The following is a 15,925-nucleotide window of genomic DNA, read 5'->3' on the forward strand; positions in this document are numbered from 1 at the left end:
TTTTCCATCAACCACCCTGGTCTGAGCTGCCAGGGGAGTCCTCCCGAGGCTGTGTGAAGGATCAATTATTCATGTCTTGTTTTCTGGCCACAAGGACAGAGGTGCTGGAGTCGACTCGCCCCTCAGCAGTGATGAATGGGTGCGATATAAAAATAAAAAAACTCTCCCCACAGCAGCCTTGGTCCAGCTCCTGCTAATGTGCACCAACCACAGTGACATCTGCACAGAGTCACACAGGAAGTGACAGTTTTACTCAGCTGCACCATGTTCCTGCACGGCTCCAGGCCCATGATAACGGCAGCCTGAGAGGAGGGCGTGATGATTGGTTGTTAGGCTTGCTGGGTCATAGCTCCTCCCAGGCTCCAGAGTCCCCTTGGGGAGAATCTGCTGCCTAACATGAGTCACGTCATTGTTCCCCTGCCCGGGCTCTCAGTGTGCACCGTCACCCTGGTGGCACCGAGGCGGCTAGCAACACCGTGTCAAACACAGTGACGTCAGCGCTCTGCATCCATTTTGGCCTTGCTCGCTGCAAAATGGACTGAGCAGGAGTCAGACTGAGGGCAGCTGAGAGGGGCAGTTTAAAGATAAAACTGTTGTGCACAAAACAGCGGTGAGGTTTTCACCACACGGAGCTGCAGCTCACATTAGTGTCTAATGTTTAGTTCATTAGCTTTCACCACTTGTGTCTCTGCAAGTTAATGGTGTCGTGACCTGCAGCCGTCTCAAAATGTCCATTAAACTGAACCTGCTGAGAACAGACAGAACAGAAGTCCTGCACTGGAAAAAAGTGCACAAACACTAAATCTGAGGGAAATGATCTTGCTGCATGGACAGATAATTTCACTTGACAAGATTTCTTAAATTAAGTTTATTAAATCTAGAAATAAGCATGTTGAACGCTTAAAACAAGAAATTAACTCTTAGAACAAGATAAATTAAAGCTGCAAGCAGCGATGAACTGGCCCTTATCTTGTTTTAAGAGTTAATTTCTTATTTTAAGAGTTCAACATGCTTATTTCTAGATTCTAGATAGAATCTTAATTTAAGAAATCTTGTCAAGTGAAATTATCTGTCCATGCAGCAAGATCATTTCCCTCAGATTTAGTGTTTTTATCTTGTTTTTAGACACACCTTTTTTGCAGTGTGCATTCAAAAACCTTATCTTAGTATTGTCAGAAAATTGTCCCTCACTGTGCAGTAAAATGTTCCGCATCTATTAAATATCACTGCTGCTTAATATGTTTGCTGCTAAATATTTTAACATCTTTAGATACTGTTGGGTTAAAGTTTATCTACAGCAATGGATCATATTCTGTAAGACAGTAGCGTACCTGTCCTGTGAGAATAAAGTATCTGTAAAGAGTCTTTGAAGTTTTCATGGTGTCAGAAGAACAGCCAGTTCTCAGCTTTGTGATGATGAATTTTTAAGCTGAAGGAAGCAGAAAAATATCATCTTTGTGTTCATGAGGAACCATTTTTTGTTATAAATGATCAAATTTGGAGATGCATTGCTTTCGCTGTGCAGGAAGGGTGTGAAAAAAGTGCAATCTGTAAAGTAACTAGAGCTGTCAGACAAATGTAGTGGAGTAAAAAGTGCAATATTTGTCTCTGAGATGTGGTCGAGTAGAAATACTTAAGTGCCTCAAATGTGTTCTTAAGTACAGTAATTGGTTTATGTGAAGGAAACATAAAATAAATTATTATTATCAAATATTTCACTCTGGAACAAACTGGTGGAATTACTGATTTTGCCTTTTACATAATAAAATTGTAAAAATAACAAAGAAAAGGTACGAAGATATAGGGCTGGGCGATATATCCATATAAAAAATATATCGATATATTTAAATGTGAAATGGCCCAATTATAGTTTGTTGATACATATAGCATAATATATACAGAAATTACAGGTAAAAAAACATATTACACATAAAATAAGATAAACCTTTATTCGTCCCACAGTGGAGGAAAGTGCAGCAATTGGGTGGCAGAAAGAGGTAGAAGTATAAACAAGGGTAGTGGAAAAATAGCATGAATATAGAATAAATATAAAATAAACAAGGGGGAGAATAAAAAGTATAGAATAGAATATCAACAATAAAAATGAAAAAAAATCATATACACTTGAGCAAAGGCTTCAAAGGAGAAGTCGGACTAAATCTACCACGTTAAACATACCTTGTTACAGAAACTTCAATGACACAAACTCAAACATACACAGGCCGCAAAGAGCAGGTAACAGACAGATGGAAGAGATGAAAGCTGATAATGGTTTTCTTTGTGAACGTAAACGTCTGCTCCCTCTGCCAGGTGTCAGCATGGCCACACCAGGCAGCAACCTCCAGGTCTGAGCAAGGAGGCAAAGCAGGAAGTGCCTTAACCTCCGATAATTCTATCGCACTTTTTTACTTGATCACTATCAAGAAAATAATTTCCCTATCAAATAAACGTATTATTTCTATTATTCTTGACTTTTTTTCTAGATATTATCTTGATTTTTCTAGATCATTTTCTAGATTTTTCTAGATCCTTTTACAGATCATTTTCTAGATATTTTTCTAGGTTTTCCAAAAACATTTCTAGATATTTCTAGATCCTTTTCTGGATTTACTCGATTTTTTTTTCTAGATCATTATCTAGATTTTTCTAGATCATTTTTTCTAGATCCTTTTACAGATCCTTTTCCAGATTTTTTTCTAGATTTTCCAAAAACATTTCTAGATATTTCTAGATCCTTTTCAGGATTTACTCAATTCTTTTTCTAGATCATTCTCTCGATTTTTCTACATCATTTTTTCTAGATTTTTCTAAATCCTTTTACAGATCATTTTCTAGATATTTTTCTAATTTCTTTTCTAGTTTTTTCCAAGAGCATTTCTAGATCCTTTTCTGGATTTACTCGTTTTTTTTCCTAGATCATTTTCTAGATTTTTTTAGATCATTTTCTAGATTTTCCAAAGACCATATCGTATATGTCAATATAGTTCAAATTTGTTTTCTTTCCTCATATATAAATGCTGCCTTTACTAGGGTTTGTCATATTTCGTTATTTTGTAATGTTCATTATTTTTTTCTCATATAAATATATTTATTTCAGAAAAAGATTGGCCTATTTTATTTCATATGGTATTTTTGTGTAAGATATTTATTAAAAGATTAGATTTTTTTTATATTTTCTTTATGGAGCTTTGATTTGGGAAAAAAAAGGTTCTCCTGTTGTTATGCAGTATTTATGTTCACTTAAATAAACGGTTTCAATAAAACTACTTGTGAGATAGTCATATTTGGCTTTGACTGAACATTTGCTCTCACTTTGCGATATAAAATATCTGGATATATATCGTATATATCAATAATCAGCCTAAATATATGGGGATATGACTTTTGGTCCATATCGCCCAGCCCTACGGAGATATTAAAATGAGATTAACGTCTGTAAGACAGCACCAAGGCTTTTTGAGGAGAAAGTGAGTTCTTCCTAGACACCAAAGAGTATGTAGAAGTCATCTCTGCCAGACTCTGCAGAGATGACTTCCCTGCACTCTGCAGATGCTGCAGCAGCTCCTCTCTCACTCAACAATGGATGTGATGTTTTTTTATGCTTGTTTGAATTAAATTGTTGCCACTACAAGCTTTGCTCTTGCTTCTTGGTGCATCAAAGCTATTTGTGTTTCTGCTTGAGCTGCTGCTGTATATGTGTGTGTGTGTGTGTGTGTGTGTCAGTTCATAGCAAACATTGAGGTAGTGCAGTAGAGAAGAGGAGGTTCTTTACTTTAGTACCATCATTTCTTAATAATCTGCCAGAAGGATTCTGTGATTAGGTGCTAATTACAGGGGAAATAGAGGGAATAATCTGAGAGGACACAAATTAATGGAATAGTGTGACATTTTGTAAAAAAAAATAAAAAAAAGCAGATTTGCTTCCTTTTGTTGTGTGTTTAACCCTTAATAAGGCACTCATTGAAATACCTGCAAATTCCAAATTCCAACCCTGGAGAATATTGGAGGATATTACATACAGCATACATACAGAATGTGTAAAAAAAACAACCTACAGACCCGGGAGAGGGGGGTAATATTTTGAGAAAAAGTTTACGATTAAAGTGGCAAATCTACGAGAAGAACATGTGCAGATTTATGAGATTTAAAGGGCTGAATCTGTGAAAAAAAAGTTGCTTGTTTTCACTTTTTTCTTGTAAATCTGCAACTTTTTTTGCGCAGACTTGCCACTTTAAATCTCTTAAATCTGCAACTTTTTCTCTTGTAGATTTGCCACTTTAATCTAGTAAATTTGCAACTTTTTTGTCAAAATATTATCCCCCTCCCCCCTGGGTTTGTATTTTTATTTTTATTCATATTTGGCCTTAATATGCCGTCATAGTCAAGTTTTCCTCGTACAAGTCATTGAAGAATTACTCCATTTTTACATTGGAGGTCAAGGCCAAAAAATTTAATATTATATTGGTCCGATGTCATGGTGTCACCGTCTGTGACAAGTTTTGATAGCCACTGAAGTTAACAAATATAGTTCTTCACCCGATAAAGGGTTAATATGGAGCTAGAGCCGGGACGCAGTTAGCTGAGCCGAGCTTTAAGATTCACTAGGGACACTGTTAAACAAGACTAGATCCAGTGGTGGAAAAAGTATTCAGATCCCTTACGTAAGTAAAAGTACAATTACTCCACTACAAGTAAAAGTCCTGGATTCAAAACAAAAAATACAAAGCATCAAACATACTTAAAGTATCAAAAGTAAAAGAAGTCGTTATGCAGAATGGACCCACTGAGATTGGTTTATATATTCTAAATATATTATTAGATTATTTGTACCGATGCATTTTTGTAAGCAGTGTTTATTTTAGTAAAGATATGGCACATTTTAACTACTAAATATACTGTTATGAGGTTTAATTGAAAAAAAAAGTCTCATTTTAAATTCATCATATTTTTCATGTTAAATCTCGACCTGAAAAATAATTTAGGCTGTCGGCTTAATGTAGTGGAGGAGAGGTATAAATTCACATAAAATGTGAATACTCAAGTAAAGTTAAGTGTAGTACTTGAGTAAATGTACTTCACAAAAGTGTACAGGATAGTTGGTGGTGGTGTCTTTAATGTCAATTACAGAATATTTAATGTCCATCTGCAATGGTCCCAGAAACATGTGTTACTAAATCTTGAAATAGCACATCACATTACAGGGTTAAGTTGAGTTTGAGAGAAATAATTGAGGCCTGTCTATCTAATAATGCTGATTTAAACTATTTGCTGTTCTGCTCATTATGAACCCACCCACAGCCTTGCATGTTGTCCTGAGGAGCTTAAAAACCAGTCGACCTCTCCTTTGCAGTGTAAACAACGCTGCTCCAAGTCGTCCTGACAGCCCAGCTGAGCTAACACTGTCAGGAGGAGTCGAGGCAGAGCCGCCAGATACAGACAACAGGAAACTAAAAACTACAGTTGTCTCCATAGAATCCAAAACAACAATCACAATTGTTTTGTTTGGACCAGCCTAATTACCAAGGCCAAACAGTGCAATGTCCCTTCTATCCTTTTCTAAGTATAAGGTTGCACCAATTCATATTGAATAGCAGGATAAATTAATTAAAATGTGCAATAAAACGAACATATGTACACTTGATATGTGCAAAACATACTATCTACCTCATATATAAATTATAGCATTTTCAGTAGTCATTTATTTATTTTTATACTTATTTATTACATCTTGTTTTCATTATTGTTTTGTCCTTGTTTAGCTCGGTATTTTTAAATGTTTTTACTCATGTTGTTTTGTGTTATGATTGAACTATGCACCTTATGCAGTGGCACTTTCAATTTCGTTGTATAGTGAGCTATATAATGACAATAAAGGCTATTTGATTTGATTTGAAAGAGCAGCAGCCAATGGGAGAGCTCTGACTCCACTCAGACCAATGATGTAAGTTTATCAGTCAGTTAGGGCTCCAGTAATATGCATCACAGCTCCAGTGAAGCTCACTAATTAACACACTGTCATTTGTTTTCAATTATACACAAACAGAAAGGTGAATAGTGGCTTTACAGGCTGTTTCCAGTCACTATGCTCCATACATAGCACACAGGTATGAGAGTGGTCTAGATCTGACTATCCAACTCTTAGCCAGCAAGTATATCTTCTAAAATATCAAGCTATTTCTTTAAGTACACAATTTAAAAGGGTTTCAGAAAGATCTAGCAAAGCTGCAATTTCCTTGAATTACCTCCCAAAATCATAATGACTTAAATAACTGACAGATACATTTACTGTAAACTAGTGTATACTTTCCTGACATTCACAAGTATAGACAAAGATGACGCAGAAAGATTAACATTTTTACATTACAGGTACTTTGGTAGAAGAAGGTTATGCATTGAATTTACTGAAAATAATTGTTATTAGTATCAAATTACAAAACCCTTACCAGAAACTTTCAAAGTAAACAAGTAAGTTGAAAACAAGTATTTTTCTATTAAACTATAATAAAACCAATAAATCTTTATAAACCCTGACGATTTGCTTCATAACTACTGGAATAACAGTGTTGCAATGTGAGGTGCAGGGAAACATAGTGAGACTTGAGGAGGACAAAAACTATCACAATAGCCAGGAGTTATGCTGAAAAATAACTTAGACTTTTATTTTCAGTCTCAAAAAGAATCAAAATGAAACAAGACAAAACGGGTCACAGCTCAAACAGTTCAGACGCCGCTCTCCCTCTATATCAGCCCCGGCCACTGTCATTTCACTCATATATATAGGATGAGAGCCCGCCTTGCCAGTTCAAACTGGCCTATATTCTTAGGTTGCTCATAACAACAAACCCCATTTAATTTCTACATTAGGAGATCCTTAATGTCATACTTTCAAATTAAGTGAAACATTTCTCTATCATTCAATATTCATCTTAATTTGCTGTCATCTGTATTACACACCCTTTAACCAATCAGCTGCAGGTACCCACCTACTCACAAACAACATAAAAGGGCTGCAACTGAGGCGTGCTTCCTCTTTAATCACCAGCACAAGATGGCCTCCACAAAGGACTCAAAGGACAGGTTATGACTTTAACTAAAACTGAGCTTTATGCAAAATAAACAATGTGTATCTCCTAAATTTATCATCAAACTATTTTATACCAAATAAAGGAAACAAAGAAAACTGTATGAGTTTGTGTACTTTTGTTAAAGAAAAAAAAGGGTTTAAGCAACAGCTAGTGAGGGAGTTGATGCTTCCTCACAAACAGATTACCCCAATATAAAAGGAAACCAAAAAGGGCATTGAATATAAACCATATATGTATTTGTTTAGAAGCAGGACAATCCTCCTCTGGTTTATAGGAAACAAATGCACTGTCAGTTGTTAATGGAGAGTTATGTGCTCGACACTAATCACTTCGACCCATCCATCTGGAGACGACGGAGAAGACCCAGTCTCGCAGTAAATCTTTAGCAGAGACAAACATTTCAGCAGCAACAGCATCGTGAGCCAGAAACAGATCTGTTCGGCACAAATGAACCGGCATTTCCTTGAAACACCGATCTTAAATGTTCAAACAGCTGCTGATCTCAACACCCGGATGGGGGATTTGAGGGGGATATCTGTGCTCTGTTGCACTGCTAACCTGTGGGTTTTTTTGTGTTAATACATATCCGGCTCCACTGCTGTCAGCTGCAGGGAGAGGCGAGTTGTAACTTGTGACAGGGCTAATCTCTGCGGACGGACCGGAGCACGGCCCAATCAGCAGGGGTAGCAGGCAGAAAATGAGAACACCAAACAGAGCAGCTCCCTCAGCTCCTCCTGCTTTCAAGTGGAGCTCCTGTGTGTTAAGCTGTGTGAACAACATCAGCTTCACCTGCATCACTGATGTCAAGTCACTCTGTTATTGTTGTGCTGAGTGATGGTGAGTGATGCTCAGGGGCCATATCTCTTTATGAAATGTCTCAGACATCACTCAGTCATTTTTGTCTATAAAATACACTGTAAAAATAGTTTGTAGAAATTACAGTAAAACCACTGTCAAATTGCATCAGAAATAGGGTGTAAAATTAAAATTGTGTATCACCATAGTAGACACTTTTAATTACTGTAAAAATCACAAATCTAGCAACATTGCAGCTTTTAAAATTATGTTTTGAAGCTTGGATTTACCATTTGCAGCAATCTGTATCAGTTACTGCACCCCTGCAAAGTGGGAGCAAACATACAGCCTCTTTTACTGTATACAGTGGCGGTTCTACACAGGGGCTTACAGGGGCCACTGCCCCTGTGAAGAAGCCCTTGGCCCCTGTGTCAAATGAATAATAAAATGATAAATCTATAACCATGAATGACGTAACAATTCTTACCTATTTTTGTTCAAACAATATCTCATTGTACACAAAATGAACCCAGAATGTGTACAATGCATAATAGTTGAATTGTGCAATAAAAGCTTGTAGCTTATATATATCATTGTTTCAATCAATGTCTTCAATTCGATTTTTAAATAAGCTAAAATAAAGGGTTTGAATGATTAAATATCATCTTTGGCATTTTTTAATGTGCCACTCTGATTAAACACTGGCCCCTGCTTGGCCCCCACAGTAAAACTGGTCTAGAACCACCACTGACTGTATAAAAGGGAGCTACACTGGGATTCAAACATTGAGACGATGATTTGCAACATTAAGAAGGTTAGGGGTTCGAATCCCACAGCTGGCTTGGATGTTTCTAAGTGGGTATGTTCTCCTCCAGCCCGGCATAACACTGCACAAGTGAAGAAAATGGACTAAGAGGATGGATTGCATTGATAAAAACTGAATTACCAAAACACAAACACTGAAGTAATCTTCCTTGGTAATTAACAGTTGCATCAAAAGTCTACCGCCACAACCAAGAGCCGAACAAAACCGTTAACAAGACATGTTTGATCACTGTGAACTCCTTTAAGGAGGAGCTGCTGTGCTGAATAACTGAATGTCAAGGTAAAGATGATAGTAGTCCTCAGCCTGATGTCAGCTAATTAAGAGGCTGAGTGTGGCAGGAGTTGAATCACAAATCATAAATCTGTTTTTTAAGCAAACAGGGCTGCCAGCAGCCCTGCAGGTTCGCAACAGTAGCGGCTCCCCTCCCTGCCACCCCTCGTGTGGGCTGGATGCATAAATAGCTCAGAAACTGCCTGCAATCATGGCTGCCACAGGGACAAGACATCAGACATGCCAATTTGTAACCACCTCAAATCACAAAATAGGCCACAAAAATGTGCCATTAGTCATGTTCCAGCAGATTTCTCCTTATTCCTCTTTCAAACAAGAGTTTGAGGACACTCACAATATCAAACAGCATCTCTCTCTGGACAGAGTCATTTCAGCACCACTGACATAAACCACCGCAAAGCAACACCACAGAGGAAAGCAGGGGCAAAAAAAATTGCTCATCACTCTCTTTCTCCATCATATTTTCCCCGCTGGGTTTCTACAAGGTCATTTTGACGCACGACGCAGGAGAGGGCACCCACCAGCACCGACACGTTCCCTGGTACTGCACGACTGAAATTTAACAACATATAAGCAGGATAACTTTTTATATTGTGAGGAAAAGTGTGGTGAAGGAGGAAGGAGATATTTATGATAGAGAGGGCGGAAGGAGCGACGAAGGGGCAAGGGCATCGGTGCCAGAACCACCACCAATTAGACAAAACCGGATCAATGACGGGGAGCTGGACACATCTGCTATTTAATGAGATTAAAACATAACAGTGGTGACCTCCTACCCTGCCGTCCTCCTCCTCAGAGTGAGTCCTCTGCGCTGGGATGGATGGTGATGATGATCGCTCTTAACGCACAAGACCTCCCGGCAAGAACGAGAACGAAGGGCGCATTTCGCCAAAAATCCACAGCCAGAAATATTAAAATCTCCCCTGAATGCAACATTTATAACGAATATTGTACATTTCCCTTATCCTTAACGTCGATTTATTCCTTGCTTGCCTTCGGGTGCAGGTTTAGGGGTCATCGCGTGGCGCAGCCCCGGCCTTTAAACTCGCTTTTTATAGTAAATAAATGCCGAGTTGTATCATTGGCACATGCAAATCCTTCTGTTATCCTGGACCTGGATGCTCAGTCGATTACGGTGGCAGACGAGGGAATTGGGAGTTTATTAACGCATTAAAAGGAAAGAAGGGATTAAAATGCGCGTTTAAGGAGGATTATTTATTTTCTTACCTTTCTTGGTGGGAAGGTCAGAGCGTCTTAGGGGGACCGGGATTCGCTTTTTTCCGTGCAGGGAGTCACCCCGAGTACCTGAAGCAAAAAGGTCCTGTGTGCCCCTGTGATGTACACTGACGTAGTAGCAGAAAGCTGCACCCTCCTCCCCCCTCCGCCCCCTTCACTTACTACACAGCATCCCTCTTGCATGGAGACACCGCCTCCTCCTCCTCCAGCAGACACCATTCCTCTCAGGAAGAACAGGGGGGTTGCTGCTTGTGCATGAAACCTGAAACGGTGGAGACCATTTACTTTTCTCCCGTGATTCAATCACAAGGTCACACTTTATAAAAGCACGCACACAACCAGGTGGACACCGCTCATGCTCAGTGTGTCTCAGTTAGACTGTCACTGGCTCCATATGCACCAAATGGTTGGTGCAATGAACTGTGTAAGACGAGCCTCTCCCTGCACGTGCTTGGGCCCGTGCCTATTATTGGCCATGTTAAAGAGAAGAAAAAAAATACAAGGATGCCCCTGGTGGAAATAACTGAGATCCTATTTATACGGTGGCCCTGAAGTGCAAATCACAACGGCAAATCAAAAAACACAACAACAAAACAGTAAACACAACAGCAAATCAAAAAACACAACAACAAAACAGAAAACACAACAACAAATCAAAAAACAAAACGGCAAATCAAAAAACACAACAAGAAAACACAACAACAAATCAAAAAACAGACTTTGTTATTGTGTTTTTTGATTTGCCGTTTGTTGATTTGTACTTCAGGGCCATTGTATATTTAGGCATATCTGACACAAACATCAGTGTCATAAAGCAGTGAAACAATGAGATAGAAAGAAACATGAGTCTATAGGTCTGCATTTAACACTGACAATGATTTGTGTATGACCTGGGGGGTATTCCAGAAAGCAGGTTCAACAACCTCTGAGTCTATCCCTGAACTCTGAGATGACTTACCCTGAGATGGGAAACTCTGGGTATCCGGTTCCAGAACAGCTGATCTGAGTTAGTTCAATCATCTCTGAGTATGTCAGCCTCGGGTTACGCGCGTGCACAACCACTATAAAAAGCCATCATCAATGGAGCCCCGATTCCACGAGTCACCATGACAACGGAAAAAAAACAAAGATCGACCTATTTCACCGCGGTAGAGTTGGAGATACTCATGCAGTCCTACGGCGAGTATGAGCACATATTTCGCCGAAAAAGTAACACGGCTGCAGCAGCGAAGGAGAGAGAGACTGCATGGGAGAAAATTGCTGCCCGAGTCAACGCGTAAGTTTGAATGTAACACTGACGTAACATTTAACCGTAAGATCGTAGCATTGCCTATAGTTATGATCATAAGTAGGAATTAAATCTAATTTTCATTTAGGTGCAATCCAACAGGAGAAAGGAGGACTTGGAGGCAGTTAAAAATGAAACATAAAAACATTATTCAAAAAGGTAAGACATATTTTGCTAGGCTATGATTGCACCTCACTTAGATTTTTATTTTATTTTTTTAAATTGACTTAGGCTATTAGACAAAGTAAATATTAATTCAGTGGCTACTTCAAATAGTAATTTAAACCCCTAACAAAATGTTGTTTTTCAACGTCCTCTCACTTAATACTCCACTTAGTAGATTAACATTTTATACACATCGAAACACATTTATATTTTATATCTATTGAAGTTATTTAATGTGAGTGCTCGTCCGCGGTGTGTGAGGTTGGTGATATATGGGCGGAGAAGGTTATTGAGATAAATGATACTGTTTGATGAAAAGCGGTAGCGTTCGAAAAGAAAATCCTCTGGAAATGATAAAACGTCTAACCTGGGTCGGAAGATTCTTTCGCGACGTAAAACATTTCTAATCAAAACGGCCTCGATGTCGATCGGATTTCTAAGAAAGGGGCAGTCCATATCTAACCGCTTTCTTCGTGTGGGAGGAGACAGGTAGAAACTCTGGGGTTTTTATAGTAAACCTGCAGCGAGCAGGTTATGTTCACAGAGTACGTCACCGCAGTAACGGACCCAGAGTTTAAGTTACCTCTCTTTCTGGAACGGATAACCTCAGAGTTTCCCTCATCTCAGGGTTAACAAGCTCAGAGTTTTCACATAACCCGCTTTCTGGAATACCCCTCTGATGTACACTTTACATTTTGGAAAATCATTTAAAAAGCAGCAGCAAGTTAATAAAAAATCTGTCCTAATCTATTGCAGGATTTTTGTTGAAATTACACATGAATTTGCCAAGCTAAAATGGACAAAACTTTTTTATTATCTTGTTTGATTTTTTTTTTTGATTCAGTCTCATCTTGACTTTGCATTGTGAAGGTACAGTCCAGCTACTGTTAACTTTAACCCTTATGCATGGAGAAGAGGAGCAGTCTTGAGGGATCATCAATAAATAAACATCAATAAATGGTAATGGATCAGTTGAATATCGCTTTTCTAGTTTCATCGACCACTCAAAGCACTTTAACGCCACAGACTGCGCTCATTCATCCATTTACACACACATTCCCACTGGTAGCCGAGTCTTCCCAAAACGGTGCCACCTGCCACCATCAGGAATTCATTCACACACTGATGAACGCAGCATCGGAGCCATTTGGGGTTCAGTATCTGACCCAAGGCCTGATGTGGTCGGGGATTAAACCACAGACCTTCTGACTACTGTTAGAATAATCTGTCATTCTGTCTCTGTTGGCATACGTCACTATCTATGTTAAACTATTGGTAAACTAAATACAATTACTGCATCTGCTTTAACTTCCTCTTCCCTATTTAGAGTAAGATTCTATAATCACAAAAAGATATATTTTATGATTTATGTTTTATTGTTTTGTTGCAAAATCGGTTTCTCCAATAATATCTCTGCAGATTATATCAAGGCAGGAGTTTGTGTGAAAGTTTTGTTAACAGGTCAGGTCACTGACATGATGTGCGGAGCAGAAAGATAACTGTCTTCTCTGCTTGGTGACATGACGTGTCCACGTCTGCAATAAACTGACAAATCAACGGATTGAAAGGAGGCGACTTCTGGAGATATCTATCTACATTCTTATTAAACTTTTGTTAGACTATAAAACTGAGTTTTAGGGAAATTAGACTGGTCCAAACCGCACAAACTGACCAGCTTAATGTGATGTCAGGGACGTGTAGATTGAACCCAGAGACTTTGTAACTGCACATTTCTTGTCGTATTGTAATAAAGTGAAGTTAAACTGAGAACTCAGACGTCTCCTGCTCATCATTCCCCATCAAATGATCAGCTCAGAGAAATAGGTGAGGATTTTGTGTTGGAGTCAGATCATTTAATTTTAAAGATTTCCTCGATGCATTTCTCAACACTACCATCTGAGCCACTGCTGCCTGTAAAAGTGCAGTCCATTCATAGTGGGGATTTTGTCCAAAAGTGCCAAAAAAATAATATGTTCAAAAAATATAAGAAGAACACCATATTGTAGAAAAAAAACAGAAAGGTAAAAAGTATAGTATGTTGATAAAAGTAAAAAAAAATGGTCATGGTGAAGTTTGTCCAAAAATGGTTCAGAAGGGTACATTGAGCATGGTCTCCAAATTTATTTATTTTTTAAACACTGTATTATAGTATGTCAAAAAATGTAGAAAAAAAAAAGAAAAGGAAATGCCATAGAATAATATGTCTTAAAAAAAAAGGTCAGTGTTTTTGTGACCAAAACAAAAAATGACACAAAACCCCCTCTGTATTATAGCATGTTGATCATGGTTATGTCCAATAATATAAGAATACTCCATATTATAGTACGTCCAAAAACAGAGACAATAATACGCATAGTATTTCATCATAAAACACTTTATGGTGCTTAGACAGTCACCATCTGTCTCTTTCCTTTTTTTTCTCCTTCTTGCTACGTTATTACTCCCAACCTCTTTATTTTCTTAAAACATTTCTTCTGTATTTTCTATTTTCCTATAGTTTTTTTTCCTTCGTTATTTTTCATCCTTTTACTTTGTGAAAATGTGATACCCGACACTAAGATTACAAGGTTTTTACTGTCACGGCTGGTTGGAGCAGGGATATTGGACCCAATACAACCCTGATATATTGACAAAAACAGAGATGCATGAGCTCACTGGTAACACACAAAGCAATATGAATGTGACAGGGAGTGGGTGGATAAGAGCTGTTTGTATATCTGCACGTTCTATGAGGGAGAGTGGAAACAGGTGAGCAGGTGGGTGAGGGAGTGAGGTGACTAGGCAGGTGGTGGACAGAAAATTAATTGGCAATGTGACTGGAGGGAAAGACACAAATGTGACATTAACCCTGCAGCTATATCATAAAAACTACACTTATTCACAATAAGTGCTTTCATTTGGGATTCTGGCTGCTGAATGTCCCCGCTGTGTTCACCTGCTCGTTGTTGACTTAGCTGCCGTTTAGTGCCTGTGCAAACTGAAAAAGAGATGACAACCCCAATTCGCAAAAAGCTGGCACACTTTCTAAATTGTAAATAAAACAGAATGTGATTATTTGATCATCCTTTGTGTCATATTTTTCATTGAAAACTGTATAAAGACGATCAAACTGATAATTCTATTTTTGTAAATATACACATTTATTCCAACTTTTTTTGCAATCAGGGTTGTTTTAGCACTAAATGTTCTACAAATACTAAGTGAGGGTTTTGATAGTTGTGAAAGATCACAAAAACATAGTTACTGAAAAAATAGTTTTGTTTTTTTAAAACAATACACTGTAAAAAAAAAAAAAAAGTGTCGATTTTACTGTGAAAAACTGCTAAACCATGACAGTAAAAGACCGTAAAATGATAAATGGGTTAATTCAGTTTCAGTAACAATGTAACACCGTAAATGTATATATCAGCCAAAACAGTATTTTTTACATTTTTTTTATTTTCTTAAATACATCACTCCACTGTAAAATACACCGGCACCGTGTTTGTAGCAAAAAATATACTGTAATATATATACAAGCTGTCATTTTTGCATTTCTTTTGTGTAAAAATACTTTTTTTTAACTGTTAAATGTACTAAACATCATGTCTAACAGAAATATACTGTAATATACCGATGGAAAAACTTTTTATTTTTTACGGTAAAATATGGACTAAAATGGCATTATTAAATGGGAAATCAACAGTGCTAATATCATTTTACCGTGATATTGTTTAGTTTAGTTAACATTTTATAGTGGGGTTTTTTTTACAATGTATAGATACTTTAAAAACTAATGAAAGGAATCTCCATCATGCCTCCTGAACATAAACAGAAATGCTTTCCTGCAAGAAAATTAACATTGTCATCTCTGATTGGTCAGAAACCATGTGACCTTCATTCATGACCACACATTTGTGTCACAGCTCCACTTTCACTCAGACTTCCACTAACACTCCAGCTGTCGTCTGATTGTCGCCACATCAGACGAGGCCTTTCATGTCCCTTCAGGCTTTCAGCTGCTTTGTCTGTGTGGGTCATCTATTGATCAGCTGGCCTGAGAAGCTGCTATCTGCAGGCAGCATGCAGCACCTCCACCCTCCTCGGCTCAGGGTGATAAAAAGGTGGCACTGACGGAGTGACAAGTGAAAAGGTCATCAGAGGTACAGAAGGTACGTATACATCTTTCTGTACTGGCCTATAGGATGTCTCTGAGGCACAACATGTAGCTAAGTACATTTACTTAAAGGAATAGTTCGG

The 15,925-nt window shown here is 38.1% G+C and overlaps 1 protein-coding gene across 1 annotated transcript in view; it reads right to left on the bottom strand.

Moving 5' to 3' along the window:
• Positions 1-10,351, bottom strand: part of sv2a (synaptic vesicle glycoprotein 2A) — a 117,137-nt gene extending 106,786 nt beyond the window's left edge. Inside the window, exon 1 of the mRNA XM_059339803.1 lies at positions 10,225-10,351. The gene's annotated coding sequence lies outside the window, so the exon portion shown is untranslated. The remainder of the gene's footprint in view (positions 1-10,224) is intronic.
• Positions 10,352-15,925: the final 5,574 nt, after the last annotated feature.

This window comes from Centropristis striata, chromosome 8 (genome assembly GCF_030273125.1).
Source record: "Centropristis striata isolate RG_2023a ecotype Rhode Island chromosome 8, C.striata_1.0, whole genome shotgun sequence".
In the NCBI taxonomy this organism is placed as follows: domain Eukaryota; kingdom Metazoa; phylum Chordata; class Actinopteri; order Perciformes; family Serranidae; genus Centropristis; species Centropristis striata.